Here is an 18,770-nt window from a genome sequence, read left to right as displayed (position 1 = left end):
ACTGACTTTATCACATATGTCTCCATGGCTTTGGAACAAGGAGCTATGACCTTGTATTTTGATAGAGAACCATCTGTACATTGATGACACTCTCAAATAATAATTTTCTTTTAGTAGAGCCAGAGCTTTTCCTCTTCACTTGAGCTATAGGGACATAACAATATCAGTCATGTTGCTAATACTCTCCCTTGGCAAGGACACATCCAATAGCTTCTGCAGGAACAACCATGACAGGCCGGATATTTGTGTCAGCCTCCCTGCTGGCCCAAACCAAAGGAGAAGGAACCAAACCTGCCTTCGAGTTTGGGAAAAAAAAAGTTTACTTCCCATCTTCTTCCAACTCTTGTTCACTGTGGTAGGACTTGAAGCAGAAGTCTCAAGAGGTTCTTTCATGGTCCCTCTGTCCTGAACAGAGGAGCAGCATGAAAATACTGGAGAATCCTGGCAGAATCTATTTCCAAAGGGATTTCTGACCCAACCTTGCAGGCATAGGCAGCTCAGGTTTTCAGAGTTTTATGTCTCCCATTCTCCAAATCTTTTGTGGATTGTCCCATCAGTAGTTTGCTGTGTGGGAAAAATTCAAAGCCATTTTCCCCAGTGAGCTGACCCAGCTAGGTGGTCAGTCTGTACTGACACTGTTACAGGTTCTGTTGTCCATTTTTAAGAAAAATTGTTTCTTTTGCTCTTTGAAAATAATGAAAAATTTGTCTCATGTCAGAGTGGGGGTCACATCTTGGAACAGTTCCTCCAGCTCCAACAGAAAAGGACACACGTACACACACAGGCAAAAGACTCAGATGAAAACAATTCATTATACAGCTTCCATGAACTTTCTAACTTTAAGCTCATTTATCTTCTGAGCATGTGTCTCCAAGGCAACCACTTAACTACCACAGGTTTTCCAACATGCTACATTTCACATAATCTATCTCTTTTTCCAAAGTTTGAGTTTAGATCCTTGCTTAAATACCTCAGAACTATTTAAATAGAGTAAAGAAAAAGAAAATAACTGTGCTATATTTTTAGCAAACAAGCAGTACTGACTTACATGACAGTGCTGAGATACACTAAAATTCTCTAACTGTAATCACTTGGGTAGAGGTAAATTATTATTGATACAGAGCAAAAGGCTGGAAACAATTGATATAAATGCTAAACTTATCTGACTCATCCCCTTTCTCTGTGTCTCCTAGGTCTTCAAACTGGGTTAGAAGTCCCAGGAGGACTGTAGATTTCTGTTACCCCTCACTTCTGATTGAGCTACAAATACCTCAAGATGAAGTGTGTTGCTCTGTTCTTTTTTGTTCATGTTCTGTTGAAAAATAGAAATGTGCTTAGAAATAAAAAGGGGAAGGAGAGAACTGCCTGGCCTTTTCTGGGTTAACAGCAGAGTTTAGTTCATGTTGATCGGAGCTCAGAGCATGGGTGGGTTTGACTGCGATCATTAATATGTTAGAAACTTCTACAGAAATAATATTGCAGAAGTTAGAAAGTATGGCAGCCCTGCTACCCTTTTCTGTTGTCAGCTCTCAGGTTTATTACCCTTATCTCAACCCAGAGCTGATCTTTATCCCCTCTTCCTAATTGAGGCTGTAGATAAAGCATCATATATTTACTCTTGTGCTCAGTCAGTTCCTTTAAGGCAAAGGTTCAGAGGTCTGGTAGCTTAAAGACGGAGTTCAATGCTGAAGGGTGCTCGGGAGATCTATGTGCTTCCTCAGCTAATGAAGGCCATGACGGCATATTCAGTCCTCTGTTGAAAACAATAGAGGAAGTAGAGTTTTCTAGGATGAAAGTTGTTTGTGCTACTCCTGTTCTGTTGTCCAGCTTTGTACCAATCTGCGAGATGAAGCTAATGCGCCTTGCATCCTGCAGCAGTGCACCTTGCAACAGAAAATCCTGAGATACCTGACCTTAGATTTTGAGAGTGACATGTTAATTATTCCAAATGTACAAAGACAAGATCAGTTTTGAAACGCAGTTCACTTTGTAAGGGATGTTCACTCCTTTCCAAGTTACAGTTCTACAGGTTTATTCCATTAGGGATAAAATATGAAAAAAAATGCAGTGAGGAATTTTCAAACAGTGATTATAGGGAAGAAAATTGTGATCTAGTTCTGATATTCCATAACAACAACAAAAAAACCCACTAGCAAATTATTCTATGAGTAGCAGAACTAAGGAAACAGACTTGCTTCAGGGTTGTGGTTTTGTCCTCTAACTCTCGCACAAATACACTATAATAACTGCAGCTCTCCCCGTGTCCTCCATGAGCCCCAATGGGGCAAGCAGCAGCACATGCTGCAGTCAGCCTGGGAGACTGTGCATGTGGCTGCCGGGCACTGCACAACAGCCGAGCACTGCCTGCCTTTCCCTTGCAGGGCAGTGATTGAGTCTTTTACCCCAAATCCCTGCTTTCACAGAAGTCGTGGAAGATCTGTTATCTTTGCATCATTCACCATGTTTTTAGAATTTTGCATCTGATGAACCAGAAAATAAAATCATGTTCTAATGACAGCTAATAATAATTTGAATCAAATGTTCAAAGTCCATAATGTAATGAATATTATCAATTAGAGAAGCTGTGTTTAAGAAAACCCTAATTTAAATCAGTATATAAGGAAAGCAGTTAGGGAAGCGGCAGTGTGTTAGGCCAAATAGATTGTCGAGACATAGGCGCCAAGTCGCCCTTGCATGCTGAGTAACATCTCTCACTGCTACAGAAGTGAAGTGCAGGTGTTTGTCTGTAAAGTAGGAAGGATTGTGTATGTTATTACCATTAAACTAGGATTGTATTGTAAAGCTGGGATGTGACTGCAGTCATCTTTCTCTTCTTCATAAAGAGAAAAAAAGGCACTTAAATCAAGGGAAAAGCTTCATCTAGGCACAGTGGATATAAACTTTATGTACCGTAGCTAGCTGTTTAACCTCTGCAACCTTATCTATCTGGAGACCAGTTCACATAGTACCCATGAAATGAAGGCCTCAGGCAAACGGTTTGTTGAGTGTCTGTGCAGACTCTCAGATGTACACAAAACATCATGAGACACACAAAGGCATAGAAAGCAGAAATGGATTTGTAGAGAAAGGGACAGATCTGCCAAGCCCCCGTCCTGGGACAATAGGACCTCTTGTAAGCGTCATTTCCTCTTGTAAGAAAAGAGACCCTTTTTATTACACTTACCCACAAATGTTCCATAATGACTGAGTCTAGAGGAGTTTGATAGGGAGGTAAAGGCAGACATTTGAATTTTCATCGTTTTTCATTCTCCCATATGTTCTTACTTGGGCTTTTCCAACCGTCACAAATCCTCCTTTGTAGATTTGATGACGCCGGGGCACCCATTAGCTGAAATCCAAAGAGGATTTTTGATCACAGAGACTGGGTTTTGTTCCTTGCAGAAGAAAAGCGATGGCTGATTATCTGCATCTCTTGTTCGCATTTCAGTAATGTGAACGACTGAAACAAAATCCCCTCTTTCACCTGACTTTGTAAGCCACCATGTGCTGGTGGTGGTAGTTTTACAGGGTAATAACCCCCAGGGAAGGGGGAAGTTACTGGTGTCATTGGGAAAGATGTCAAAGGGGGAATCTACTGCAAACTGGGATCAGGCTTAGTGGTGGTGTACAACTGCTTCTGCTGCCAAGCTGGGTGCAGAGGCACCCTTACAGAAAGGGACTGCAGTAACAGAGCCCTTTGCTGCCGTTTGAAGCCACATAGTCTCCACAGTTGGTTGTGCCTGTAAAGGAGAAGCTGTAGCCAGACGTAGCTGGGGAAGTGCATCCCTCAGCAGTCACTGTTGTTTGTGCTCTCAGGGAGACTGTTTGGGGCTAGCCTTTGGGGTTTTATCCTAGAGCCATGAGCAGAGCTGCTGGCCTGGCCAGGCTGGCTGCCCTCTGGGTTGCAGAAGGGCATTTGCTCGGAGACATCTCTTCATCTCTCCCAGACTGCACTGCTGGGGACACTGCAGTGGGTGGCAGGTGACACGCCAACAGGCTGGTGGGATTTTTGGCACATGCTGGCAGTGTGCTCATCTCTGCTCTTTGCTTTCATTCAGACTGATTTTTGCTACATGTGGGGCAGGTGTTTTTGTGATCTGAAAAGATCTGTATTCAGCCCAGATTTGTCCTACAGACACTGAGTTAGCTGGAATGCTGGAGGCAGATTCCTTCCAGTTGCCAGCAAGCCTCTCTCAGGGAATAGTATTTAATGGGCTGACATTATTGGTGGCCACGTCCCCGATCAGTGACTGGGAGCCACCAGCAGCAGCTTTTGCAGCAGTGAGAACATCAGCGCTGTGTGCAGAGAAGCATGGCAGAAACCCCAGCCAGCTGAGCCTGACGAGCATTTAAACCAGATCCCTTTACAAATGGGAAGAAGTCATAAAAAATCTGAAACCTTAGTCCTAGCTTCAGCTGTTAGTGACTTTAATGGCAAAAGTTCCCTGTCTTCATTATAGGAGCCCTTTACTCCATCGTCTAATTCCCCAGGGGACTGGGAGCAGATTGATCCCACAGTAGCACTTCAACTAGTAGCAGAGCAATAAAAAAGGGGGAAGGAATAAGAAAAAAAACCCATGTGCTAAACAGCAGCCATTCTGCTTCTGGCTTTCAGCACAGGCAGGTGCTTATGGGGTTTTCAAATCCCATACGGGAGCACTGCAGTAATGCTCCTCTTGGGATGTGCAGAGCCCTCAGCCAAAGGAGGACCTGCCTCTACCTGTAGAGAGGAAAATAATTCCTACTCCTCAGTGACAAGCCAAAATTCTTCACGAGTATGCACTAGGAATTAAAGGCCCAGCCCTATTAAGAGCAATAAATTTGTACCAGGGATGTTCTTGGCCCGATAGCGAGAGTAAATTGACACTTTCTGGCGCTGTAGCCTCCTGCCAAAGGGTGGGAAGAAGTAACCCAGGTAATAGTAAAGTGATCTCAAAGGGTTTTTTTCTGCAGCCTGGCTTTCGGAATGAAAGCCAAATTCTAGCCTTGCGTGAGTCTCTCCAAAGTTTCTTGGAGCTAAAATACTGCGCTTCATTTATTACAAGCTGATCAGAAGTGTTTCTTGATCCAACATCCACACCCTCAGAAAGGAAAAGACATAAGGAGGGAGCAAAGAGCTGGAAAGGAGACAGAGCGGCCACAGTCAGGCGTGCGTGCAGCACACAGCGCTCTGCATGGGCGGTGGTGGGGATTGCATGGAGCAGCCGGGTGGAAAGAGCCCTTCCATCACCTACAGGGGACTGATCGCATCTGAACCTATAAAGACAGTGTCAAGCTCACAGGCTGGGGGGCAGGTCCAATCCAGCTGATGTATTTATGCAACATTAAGATCTCCTGAGTGGCAGCTGGGAGATATGCCCTGGCCATAGCTGCTTGTAAAAATAGAGGCACCTACTAGTAGTGTGGGACTCACTGTACCTTCCTCATCTCCTTGTGCTAGAAGAGATATCTCCACAGTGCTGCACGTGCCTCATATTAATCTCCTTGTGTTTTGAGAAGGAGCTGTTCAAATATTTTTCTGGGAGCAGTTTTGCGGGTGTGAAAACACGCAGCTTGAGAAAGGTGGCAGGGCGCTGAAGGCTGAGTGATGGACCAACCTGCTGACAAGGGACTGGAGGAGGACTGACAGGTCCTGCAGCGTGCAGCCTGCACAGGGCTGGCAGGCAGCACAGGGGAGTGAGCATCAGCATCCTCCTTTTGAGTAGGGGTTAGGGAAGAGGTGCTCCTCCAGCCTGTGCCTTCTCCAAATAAGCAGTATTTAGACTCCTTTTTTCAGAGGGCTGAAGGCTACTGGAGCCCCAGCAGCTGAAGAGCAGACCCTGACTCTGGCCCAAGAGCTTTGCAGCTCCAGGGTGCTGCAAAGGGGTCTTTGGCTCTGCAAAGGAGACAGCTGGAAGGGATGGAGAGAAGCTTTGAGTCTGGGGCAGCTGCCTCTGCCCCAGGTTGTGTCCAACACTGCCAGCCCCCAGCCCAAAGGGACATGCAGGGGGCTCGGGACCAGGTGCTAGGTGCACCCCAAGGAGGAGACGGGCTCTCACCCTGCTGAGCGGTGCAGCTGGGTGTGCTCCCTCTTCGGGGGGCTCACCCAAAAATGCTGGTGAAGGGCGAGGCAAGTGAGGGGCTCCCATTGTGGGAAAAAAGCTGCTGCTGCTCCTCGGGCTCAGTGTGAGCTGAAGCTGGGAGCCATAAGTGATGCCTGCCTAGTGACCCCAAATCCTGCCGTTAAGGTTGGTGTTTCTAGCATCTCCCTTGAGGGTACCGCAGAGTCGGTGACTTTGTTCTTGCTCGCTTTTTTCTGTCTGAGGCCAGGTGTAGCGTCAACTTCTCCCAGCCATCCTCAGTGGCTTCCTTTGCTCAGAGCTGAGAGCACTACCAACCCTTTCCATGCATGGAAAATCATTTCATGGCTCATGAAAAAACAGAATTTTAATGAGATAAAAGTGGTCTGTGAAAATCCCATGGACAGGAGCCAGCAGTTCCTGAGGGATAGAGATGCCTCTTCTACTTCTCTGCCTGCCCATGTGCTTGCTTTCAAAATTATTTATAAACAGGTTCCTGAATTGATGGAACCACTATTCGTGTGTAGCACATAATGTTATGGATAGTTACTGAGACCCTGATAGGATCAATCTCCTGTGCAGGTGGAGATGGAAGGCGAGGTTCATTTCAAAGGGAGCTGTTTATGTAGGCTCGAGCAGTTCAGACCTCATCTACAGAGCCAGGACAAACGGGGCATGGGGAATTTGGTGCTCTGGGCAAAGAAGGATGGTTAAAGCACAGCAGCCTTGCTGTGCTCCAGCAGGGCCTACTCTGTGCCTGTAAGCGGTGCCATGTGTCTTGCGATGACATTGCCTGACCCAAATGCGTCAGATTTGAGACCCATATTTAGTTTTTCCTCAATCCCAGTCACATGGGCATTGCTGCACAAGCTTCAAAGTGGTGTAAATGAGAAAAGTCCCCTGCCCAGCTTTCATATACATCTGTGTTATCTTCATGCTGAATTCAGTTCAGTGGCTTTCCTGGGAGGAGAACAGGCTCTTTAGGATCTGCCCAGTAGCCTGCTGCACACTGGAGTCTGTGAAACAAGTCAGTTTGATAGCCAAGGGTCTGGCTCTTCACCTATGGATCTCAGAGCAAACCTACCTGGGAAACATGGTGATAGTCCAAGTTACAGGGCTGATTCCCTCAGTCTCCCCACACCTTGGCCCTCATCCCTTTGAGTAGAAGGCAGAGCTGTGGTATCAGTTATATCCTGGGATAAGTTAGTCAGGAAACAGATGCTGTGAGGGTATCTCGCAGGGGTTCGGCATTCAGTGGGTGTGCAAAGCTCTCCCACACCTGCAGAGATGCCGTGTACTACAGGAAGAAAGAGCACTAAACAAGAGTATATAAAGTGTGGCATCACCTCACAGCCCTCCACCTCCACCTGCAGCCATCTCTACGCCCTCACAGGGCTCCCACAGAATCCTGGCTGGGGTCAGTTACACACTGCGTATCTTTCACATGCCAAATCATAGCGCTTTGCCACTTATACCTGTTTTCTGACCAACATGCATACAACATGTAACCCACACTGGGGTTTACGTCACCTCTGAATTTTCTCTATGGTGTCAAATGTATTCAATTTATCATCTACTGTCTGTGGAGCAGACAGGAGCAAAGGGGGGAATCCACAACTCCCCAGTGGCAGAAGAGTCTCCGTCACAGGAGCAGCAGGAATGAAAAGGATTCCTGATCCTGCCATAGTGCTCTGCAGAGCCTCACCAGCCTTTGGTCAGCTCCCCCTTGCAGGCGCAGAAGCTGCCACCTTTCCCAGGAGATCAGCACCATCCATCTCCCTCCGAAGGCTGTGCAGGGCACTGGAGGGACTCCCAGCTCTGGTGCACTGTGCATAGATTTGCACTCCTCTTCCAGGGTGGACAAGACACATGCTGCCCTCCTGGCTCCACAAGAGGAACCTGTATGACCAAGAGATCACATCTCACGCTGTGGACTGAGACCAGGCTTCCCTGGGAGGCTCTCTTTGTTAAAATGGTCGCTTTCCTCAGCCACAAATAACTTGATGCATGGGAGAGAGGGAGGGAGGTGGTGTTACTGTATCCAACAGCCTCCATTCTCCTGTGCTGATTGTGACCTTAATCTTCACTGCTTTTTGTGACTTCCTTCTCCTTTCTTGTTTGCTTTGCTGGTGTGACTTTACCTTCTGTCTGAGCAAATATCATAGAGAAATCTCTTGTAAACAGGGGGACATGACATTTTTACAAGCTGAGTTCAAGATGCATGCTTAGTTATTTGCTTTGGAGTCCATAGACAATCTAGACAAGCTAGACAAATGGTGTATTACACCCAGCCTTTGCCCCTGGAGGGAGCCATGCTCTGTACTGCCTGGCCCGGGGTGTCCAGGTTCAGCACTGGTGTTACATTGGCCCAGACCTTTCAGCTTTCAGTAAGGGCAGAGCAGAGGAAATCACCCTGAGCTCTCCACACTTTGTTCCTAGAAGCCACACAGCTCTGTGTCTGTGTGCAGGCAAACCAGCCCATCTGCCTTCGCTCCCTGCTGCAGTTTTTCCACCCAGATGGATTCCTCATTCTGGTTGCAGACCCCTTGTGCAGATGAGTCTCTGATGCCACGTAGCACTACATGGGCATCTTGTTACTTGATTGGGGTAGGAGGGTAATTTATCAAGTAGAAAATATGCCTGGCAACCTGGACTCCTGGTTCCTTTCCCTGGCCAGTCAACAGGTGACAAGTTGCTGCTGTCACAATGCTTCCCTCTTGGAAGTACTGTGGGGCTGTAGTGAAAAATTATGCTTGTTAGATGTGGTTGCTCAAAGTGTACTCGGAGCTCAGATAATGTTGCCCAGCCAAGCACCAGCCTTGCGGCTCCTCTGGGAACACATTTGCAAGAGTGGCTGTTTCTACCAGCCATAGCTTTTCGGGACACTGGTCCTGGTGTCTTGCTCTTCCTGTCTCTGCTCCGTCATGGGATTTAATGGTCAAATAATATTTAAAATTATTCAAAACCAGATACTTTCATAGTGTAAATAATGATAGAGGGGTTAGTGAGGAGCAGTGAATAACACACTGAACCAGGACTGCTGAACCAACAAGCTGCTGTGTGACCTTGAACATCTTTCCACTGCTCTCTGCCCTGGCTGCCTCCCTTACTCTTCATCTATCTTCCCTGTTTAGGGGTGAACAAGTTCCTATTAGGAGGCTGTATAATCCTAGTGTAGTGACATACAGACTTTCAGGGGGGACCTCAAAGTGTTACCAAAGTAATGAATTTTTCAGTGTTATTGATGCTATTTATTAGGCTTGTATGTAAACCATCCACAGCAGCACTGGTTGTTTCTAGCATGCATATAGGACAAATAAACACCCTTTGCTCTGCTGCAGGGCCTGCTAGCCCAGCCTCTACAGTGCCTTCAAAGACCAAGTACCTTCAGCAGGGCTTGCTCAAGGAGAAACCATTCCTTTGTCACCAATGTCATAACTCAGCACAGTTGATTTATTGCTTCCTGAGTCCCTCTCTCCAGTTCCACAGCGTTATCATAGGCTGGTTATAGTGTGCGCTCTCCGGCAGGGTGACTTAAACCAGGACCAGTTCCTGTCGCCTACGTCAAAAGGAACGAGATCAGGTTTTATTAGAAACAACATGTGGACAGTCTGAGCAAAACCAGCATTATGAGCATGCCTCTGCCACTGCCAGCGGGGAGGACGAGGCATGCAGTGATGCCTGGCACACTCTCACAGGCTCTGGCTGAGCTGGGCAGGACACAGCTTCAGAGCCAGGCCAGTTCAGGGCACAGACCAGGGTTACACGATGTTCAGCATCGTGAGTGAGTGAGGGACAACCAAACATGGAATGGATCAAACATTTCACCTTCATGTTCCTTTAGTGGAAAATAGACTTTTTTCCCTCTACCTGGAAATACCCAGAGGCAACATATTTTCTTTTTTTTTTACCATCAAAATTTCCCTTAAAAAGTATCTGCCCCTCTCCCACCACTAAAAAGAAATTATTTTTACTTAAATCAAAGAAAGATTTTAAATAAAACAGAAAAGTATTCTTTCTTGGGCAGCAAATCAACTTCCTAACAACTTCTAAACCAGATACTTTATAAAGCCACATTTTTCCTCAAAGTACAGAATACATAATACATACCTGTGCAACAGCACCAGTGTCTTTTTATGTGTGTGGGTGACATTCAGTGCAAATGCAAGTAGAAGGCTCATCTCCAGCAGAAGAGCTGACAGCTCACTGATATGTATTGATCTCATTCTCACTAGGGTTTGTCTTTATATTTCTTTTCTCGGAGCAGACGGGTTTTCCTGATTGGGTGTGGAATGTGTATTTATTGGTCCCACTGCCCTAGGGACTTTCATTTTGGCAAGGAAAGCAGAGAAGACGCCAGCAGACAAGAGAGGGTCTAAAAACACTCCTGGTAGTTTTGAAGGGATGAGCAGCATAGTTAGCAAAGTTAAATGGTTTTATATGACACAGTTGTCTGCGATTGCAGAGGACTAGACTCAACATGCAGACAATCTTTCTAGGCCTGGTTGCCAACTTGGGCATGTCATTTGGGTTCGGCTGTAAATGCAGCCTGGAGAGCCCCTCTCCATGCTAGTGTCTGCCATCAACCTGCTTGGGCAAGTCACTTCCCTGCTCAGAGATGCTCGAAGAGGAAGTTATATTGGCTTCAGTTGAACTTTCTTTTTATGAACTACTGTGAGCTGCCGTGTTGACAGCTCTGTTTCAGCATATTTCAGTGTGACCTGTCTCCCAGGGACATCCACACAAGAGGCTGAGCCACTTTGACCTCAAGTGTAAAGTGGTACCTTAGGTTAAAGTAGCGATGGTGGAGACAAACTCTTCAAAGCCAAATCTTCCCCACCTAGATGCCATCCACTGAGCTGAGCCTTTGTGTATGGGGCAACTCCCAGTGAGGCTTTGCCAGACTTAGGCTTTCCCTAAACAGCTATTTTTAGGGTTGATACTATAAATCCCAGTCTCTCCCTCTTGCCGCTGCTTCTTATCTCCTTAAATCATGCATAGTAGCAGCTGCTTGGCTCTACCTCCGACTTCTCCCTCCAAAGGGAAGGGAAACTATTTTGAAATGTAATCCTTTTCCTCTTTTTTTGGCTGGGAAAGACCTGACCTGCAAAATGTGGGCCACTGAGTAACAGCACCTTTCTGGTACCTCAAAACTCCAGCCCTGCCATGGGGTCAGGGGGAGGATGGTGAGTTGTGCCCCTCCTGGTAGGTCCCTGCAGAGTGCAGTCGAGGCAGCGCTCGCCTGGGCACTCAGCCACGTGGGCTGCCTGCCCTGCACAGCGCTGAGCACATGGTGCCAGGAGCAATGGCAGGAGGCAGCTATTCATCAGCTCTTCATATTTGCTGAATGCAAGCAGGGTCCTTAGCTGGGATGTGCTCTCCCAACACCTTGCAGGCTAACTAGTTGGCTGCACCACAAGCATGCATGGAGGATGCTCACTTTGCTGCCCAGCCTTGATTTCCTCACCTCTGCCCCGGTCCCTCCCAGAGGCCCAGGGGCAGTGCAAGCTCTCAGCACAGGGACTCTCAGGCCAGGCTGGGAAGGTCTGGGTTTGATTGTTGAGGTTTGGAGGAGTTCTGGGGTTTTGGAGGATTCACAACACACGTCAGAGCTTGGCCTGCTGCATCAAGCCCACTGCGTCACTCCGGATGTTGAGGAGGGTGCTCAGGTGTTGGGCCACCATGGCTTGTTCCTTTTGGTGTCAAATTATTTATGATTCATGCATTGCCATGACATCAGTTCCCATTAAAAACCTGGGCTAGTGACCCAGCTCGTCTTCCGCCAAAGCACCTGGCAAAATGCCCGGCTGCCTGTCTCCCTTTCATAAGCAACCTGCGTGCTGACAGTGCAACTTGCCATCAGCCCCTTCCTCACAGTCCGGAGCCCTGACTCGGGGGATAGTGGCTTGTGAGGGTGGCTCGTGTGGCTTACAGTGCCTGGTAGACTGGGAGAAGAGAGCACGGCTGGGTGGCTCTCACAGCATGCTTGGGAAGGGGTTTGTGTGCCTCATGTGAATGCGTGTACACGGCTGGCATACGGACTCGCCAGGGTATGGCTGTGGGTGGGAGTATAGGTGCATTTTTGCAGCTCCCTCTGCTACTGTTTGTTCAGCTAACACAGTTGCTTTCGTTCAAGAGCTAAATCACAAGGGCATAATTTGCAAATAGCAACTGTATGTTAAATACTAATTTGTATGTACATGTTTGGGTTGCTTTCCAAAGTCCATTTATCATCTCAGTCCCCCTGCATCTGCTGCTACAAGGCTTTCTGCCAACTCAGCAGAATGGGAACTCCAGCTAACCTTGCTCGCACTTGTCTTGCTCCCAGCACCTCCAGATGAGAACTGAACATGGCTGGGTCTGCCATGTGATGAGCCATACCAGTGCTCGGAGCATGTCAGGGTTTCTCTCCAACAGAAAATGCTAAACATGTAAAGTTTATCTGGGCTTGCTGGAGTCTGTACCCATCTCCTGTTGTCACTATTCGAAACTTGGAAAAACAGCCCAGGAACTTTAGCTGGCAGAAACCAAGAATTTCTCAGGACCCCTAAACTTGGTACAAAATTCTCAGGACCCCTAAACTTGGTACAAATTCTTGATGTACAGAGAAGGCTGATGTGAGACCCTCAGCCTGTGCCAGTGCGTCAGCTTCTAGATTTGCAGTTCTGCTTCTTTCTACTGGAGCTCCCACCAAAAAGCATGACTCCATGTCATGTGCAGCACAAGCCCAGAGCCATCCACTTGCCCGGAGAGCTTAGGTGCTAAGTTATATCGGGACCAATATCTAATCTGGGCAGGTCTAAAACTAACCATGAGAAACAACAGCCCTGCTATAAAACAGATGGAGACAAATTTACTACTATTTCCTACAAACCATTTAGGACCAAGTCAAAACAGTCCCTGCTGCCTGTGGGCATGCAGGTGGTGAAATCACCGGCACCACCAGTTGCACAAAGCAGATCGATACAGCTGAGCCCAGAGCCGGTTTCTGGGGAGACTGGCATTGTATGTGAATTGGAATTTCCTGTAAACCAAATGCCCCTGCAATAGAAAGAAATGTCCAGGAAACAGCTGCGCACATGCAAAGCACTTTTACTACTTGCCTGATGTTTTCCTCAGCATCACGTTTTCTTTTTTTTTTTTTAAATGCTTAAATCCTGTGCAAACAACCTTTTTCTCACCAGCTTCCTGTATGACAGTAGCCAAGAGAAACAGCTTTATTTGGGGTGATCCGTTTAAGCCACACACCATATTGTCTGAGAATATGGGGACCAGGGATTATTCAGTGGAGGTTGAAAAATGTTAATATTTTATCAGCCACAGAGTAAACAGATAAAGCGGAAACCACTTTATATTTTTCTGAAATGTTAATAATGGGCTGATAATCTCCAAAGCCTACATGCTTCCTGTGATTCAAAAGGGACTGCATGTACTCAACATTCACAGTGCAGACCTGGCACAAGTTACACACCCTCTCCAAGAAAGAATATCGTTGGTCTGGATAGGAACATGGCACAGAAACCAAAAAGCTGCTTTCTACAGTTTCTTAATGGAAATTGGAGATCCACAGGGAAGAGCAGACAAGGTGACTGGCAACCCTAGATACGTGTCTGGAGCCTGACACATCTCCTTAGACCTGGGACCCAGCAGCACTAGTTTGAATCCTAGAAAGACCTGTAAGTGGCTTGGCACCTGTGTAAAGATTATCTTTCATTATCTTTAATTACTGAATTGTGGAAGGACTTGAAGATTTGGGCCAATCCTGAGTTATTAGAATGAGATTCACAATGAGGCCCATGTAAAGGGCATCCCACCACACATCTGCTGCAGTACAGTTTTGTGTCTTCCTCCTTGGCGCTAGGCCACTCCAGGACCTTGCATCAAAGGCCCCGTGCAGTGCTGGGCTGGAACCAACAGGCCAGCTTTGATGATGACTGGGGTTTGCATCCTACACTTAGCCCAAACAGGGAGGCTAGTCCCTGCCCACGTGAGAAGGCAGAAAATGCACAAATACCATCATATGAATCTGGAAAGCACTTGCATGGGGAAGACAAAACTGCAGGTCACCTTTGCTCTGTCCTTAATGACGCTTGGTCTCCAGTTCCAACATTCTAGCTCCTGAGAGTTCAAATTAGACTTTTCCCAAACATCAGTGATTATAAGTCAATGTAGCTTTTAGATATATCTCCTAAAGAGGCTTATGTTGGTGCTTACATGCTACAGACTGATCTGAGTGCAGAAATGTAAGATGTGACTCTCCGTACCAAGAATTATTTCCCTTTTAGATTATATCAAGTCTCTGCAAACTTATTCAGCTCTTATATCCAGAATGACTGTATTGAAATCAAAATCAAATTCTTGTATTTGGTCTAGAGATATAATTTCTCTGGCTTTGTATCTGGGAACCCTGATGCTTTTCTGGCAGAAGTTGAAAGTTTCTGCCATTTACAGACCTGTGCAAAAACTGACAGGTATAAAATTCCTTTCTTGTGCCAACTTAATGCCATTTTTCTTTTGGGGGCAAGGATTTAACACACACACACACACACACATTTTCTATAACTATTGCCAAAGCCTGGGGGGGTGTTGCAGTCTCCCCTTTCTCCAGGGTTTCACTGATACTCGGCATTTTTTGACAAAGGATAATGTCATACTGAAAGACTAGAGCAGACTGAGCAGAACAATCCCTGCAGCCCTAACTGGCAGCACAAGCTGACCTTTCTTTCAGGTTAGACTTTTCCTCAGGTCTCTGCATGCACATCCCTGTATCTTTATTCAGGATGTACCCATTGCCAAGTGCAACAGATAGTAACTACTCTTCACTGTATTGATGGCTCTTCCTCCAAATCACAGCTAGATATCCCTCTTCCACTTTCAACAACAGAAACAAAGGAGACTTCCCCTAATTTGTTGGTATATATGAAGCAAATAATATTCCTTGGAGATCACAGTCACCACGTTTTCTTTTTTTTTTTTTTTTCCAGAATGAATGTAACTCAAATATAAAACTTACGGAGTTTTCCCATGTCCTTTCTTGTAGTTAAAATCCAGTATTTTCCCAGTGTCATTTAGGTTTTATTATGCAGCAGATACATATTATCAGCAGCAATTTAAATGAAGTTTAAAAAATGCTGGGCAATTTTTTGTATTACTCACTGAAACTTGGTTTGTAACCAGTATTTTGTAGGTCTTATCAGCAGAAGTCTTTTGAGTATTATCTTTTTGTTGTCGCTGCTTTTTCAATGCAAGTTGCATATGAACGGGAAGGTCAGGAGCCCCAGAGCTCCGCTGCCTCTCTGCTGCTGATGGATGGAGAGATCCCTCCAGCCCCACTCAAAGTTACATAGCTTTGATCAGAAAAACTCTCAGGAGACGCACAGCCCACAAGCATCATGTGCATTGAAGCAGGGCTGGGCAGACACATAAGCTGATGTTAATGGTCACAGGTCCTCTGTATTGGCCTCCGGAGTCTAATCTAGGAAGCCTTTGCATTACACCAGTTCGCCCCTGCAGATATCGCCCACCCACAAGCAGAGGAGCTGTGGAGAGGAGCTGTATCTATGAGTGAGGGGTGCTATATTCTTCCACATCCAACCCAGTGAGCCTCAGATTCCTGCATGCGTCTCTGGTCCTCACTGCCCACCCTCAGCTCTGATCCAGCCTGCCCAAGGCCCTAGCATCAGGAAGGGAACTCCTCCGAGAGGAGGTCAGGTCCATAAGCCCTGGAGAGAAGGGGAGGTGGTGGAAAACACAACAGCTCTGTTGCAGCATTGGCCCCAGGCAGCTCTTCCAGGGAGCTACGCACACACAGAGGATGCCTGATGGGATTCCCAGACGTCTGGCTCCCACTCTTGCCCACAGTTTCAAGTAAACAGTTTGGTACCACTTCCCTTTTCAATTCCTGTTTCCTTTTGCAGGCACATGGGCAAAATGAACTCACATTCCTGAGTCAAATGGGCAAACACAGCCAAATTGATTGTGCCTTAAAATACTGTTTTCTATTCTTTCCCTCTTCTCTTTTTTCCTTTCCCTTTGCATGTGTGTTGCTGTTTCCACAGCAATGACTAAATATTGACATGCAACATTCACCAAACAAGAAAAACGAGCACATGAATAAATATGAACTGAAACAGAGGGCTTTCCAGTGTCAGGGCTCGCTGGTCTGCTCCAAACCAGATGGTAGCAAGAAAGCGCCTACCACCCACCACCCCTACCTGGGGCAGTGGGACTGCCCAGGCTGTCAATCCACAAAATTCAAATCTGGCTGCTGGCAGCACTGTATGTGTTATCACAGTGAATTTGGTGCCCAGGATGCTACTGGGATAAACTGATCATCAGGGAAAAGCCTCTCCCCCTTTATCCCTAAGAATCCATGTGAATAGTGTGAATTTACAGTATTTGCAACAGTCTCCATCCATCCGCTTGCTTGCATTCCCCAGCAGGTGTTTTCATTGAGTTACTTTTTAGAAATTTAAAGCTCAGCCGAGATGCAACATCTGTTTTTCAGCAAGATCTTAATTTTTGCACAGTTCTACAGCTGGCCTGGAGGCTGAGGGGGTTAAATGACTTGCTCAAGTTCAAAATGTTGGGCAGGGGCTTAGGTGGGATTAGAGCCCAGGATGCTCACAGCTTAGTCTTCGCCTTCTCTAACCACTTCTCAGCCACATGGCCTTTTTGGGTGCAAGGAGAAATTGTTCATGACATCAGGGTGTGTAATACTGTAGCTGCACGCACCAGCAAATGATTTGCCTAGAAAGAAATGTAATCAATCTCCAGTTAAAATTCAGCTTCATGTTACCCTTGGCATAGGATTCGTTAGAGTTTAGGACCACTGTGATGAGAACAGCTCAGAGAGCAGGAGATCCATTTCATGAAAGATGTCAGGTTTTAAAATTTGGTTTCACTCCAAGTGAAAATGAACACAGAAAATATTGCAGCTTTCCTTAAAGTCTGTTCTCAGCTTCTCCTCAATGAACTACATAGATTACATTCCATAAGCCTTTTATTATCTGGCGTAGTTTCCAAACCTTGTCTCATTTAGATATACATTTTTGAGTGCATCCCAATTTTTTCCACATCCTTTTGAAGGGCAGGTCCAAGAGCAGGACAGAATATTCTTGCAGTGGTCTCACTAATTCCTCAGGCAAAGATAATATCATTTTCATCTCCCCCTGATAGTCTCTTCTTTTTGAGTTCAAATGCTCTTAGCCATAGTTTTGCGCTGATATTTTTGTGCTCCCCAGGTCCCTTCTAAAACTTTTAGGGCTTCACATCTTAGAAATGGGACCTCCGGTTTCCACACTGGCTCTTTGGTTTTTTTTCATTTGGTCAAATTCAAGTGCATATTGATCAAACGAGCCAGAGCTCCACAGCAGTCTATGGAGCTGCTCTTCATCCTTGTTACCAACTACCACATTCACTTGTTGAGCCAGTTCCAGGTGTTATCCCTACTTAAATTTGTATTTGGTTCAATATCCTTAAGAAAGAAACTGGCTAGTATTTGGTCAAGAGCAGTGCCTGCTAGGACGCCACCAGAAACAGCCCCATTTCATCACAGTTCCTCATTTACATCTATTTTGTGTTCTATCAGTTCCCTAACTGTAATCAACTTAAAAAATGCTACACTGCTTTGTAGAGTGTTAACTATTTTTATCAGAATGTCTTGCAGACAAACCTTATGCCTTACAGGAAATTCTGTATTATATCAACACAAGCATTTTTATTAATGAGGCTTGTAATTCCATCAAAAAACAATATAATGTTAGTTTGGCAAAACCTATTTTCCACAAAACTATGCTGACTGGCATGAAATATGCTACCTTTAAATTCTTCAATGCTTGTATCCAGTATCAGTCTTTCCACAACTGAACCCAGAATCAATATCAGACTAACTGACTTAATACCACCTGGGGTTTCCCGTCTACCCCTGTTCAAATGTTGGCACAATTTGCAATTCTCTTCAGTCTTGTGGAATTTCCCTCATGTTCCAAAATCTCCTTAAAACCAACAGTAGCAGGTCATATAGCTCCCGCTTCTGCTGATCTTAAAGCACTTTACTGCTTCCTGTTGAAAGTTCTCCCTGGTTTCTGATGGACCAGCGAGGATGTCATTATCACTCAAAGATATAAATATGCCACTTTTCTTTCTTTTCAAATTCAGAACAGAAATAGGTATTTACGAGTGCTGCCTGACTGAGGGACTGGTCGTACTTGGCTATAATGGGGTTCATTACTTCTGGATATGTTTCTTATTTTTCCATTGCTATTCTTACTTTGAAAGGCAGGTTTTAGTTTCCCTCTCACCCAGGGTAAGAGTGGTTATGTTAATAACCCCAGTTAACTGCACTCTTAAGCGTCATTAAGCTGGAGGGGCTTAGTTTCCATTGCAGTTTGTCCTTGAATAGCTTTGATTAAGCATATGTTTAAGTACTTAATTAAGATCTGAACGATCTCTTAACTCCAAAGCGGGACACCAGCAAGTGTTGAACTCTCATGCAGAACGAGTTGGTCCTTTCTGCAGAACTTAATATCCAGTGTCTGTGCACAGCGTGACGTTGTATTATCTGATCTCCACTGTGCAAACTCCATCCATGGGCTTTGGGAGAGCCAGGACTCCATGCTTCAATTGTCTCTATTGAAATAGATCTTACTTTATATAGTAAATACTTACTTTATATATGCCACTTTGAACTCTTCATTTCAGGTACAGATG

This window comes from Aptenodytes forsteri, unplaced genomic scaffold, assembly GCF_000699145.1.
Source record: "Aptenodytes forsteri isolate BGI_AS27 unplaced genomic scaffold, ASM69914v1 Scaffold79, whole genome shotgun sequence".
Lineage (NCBI taxonomy): Eukaryota > Metazoa > Chordata > Aves > Sphenisciformes > Spheniscidae > Aptenodytes > Aptenodytes forsteri.
The sequence above is the reverse complement of the archived record's forward strand: the minus strand, read 5'-3'. Positions refer to the sequence as shown.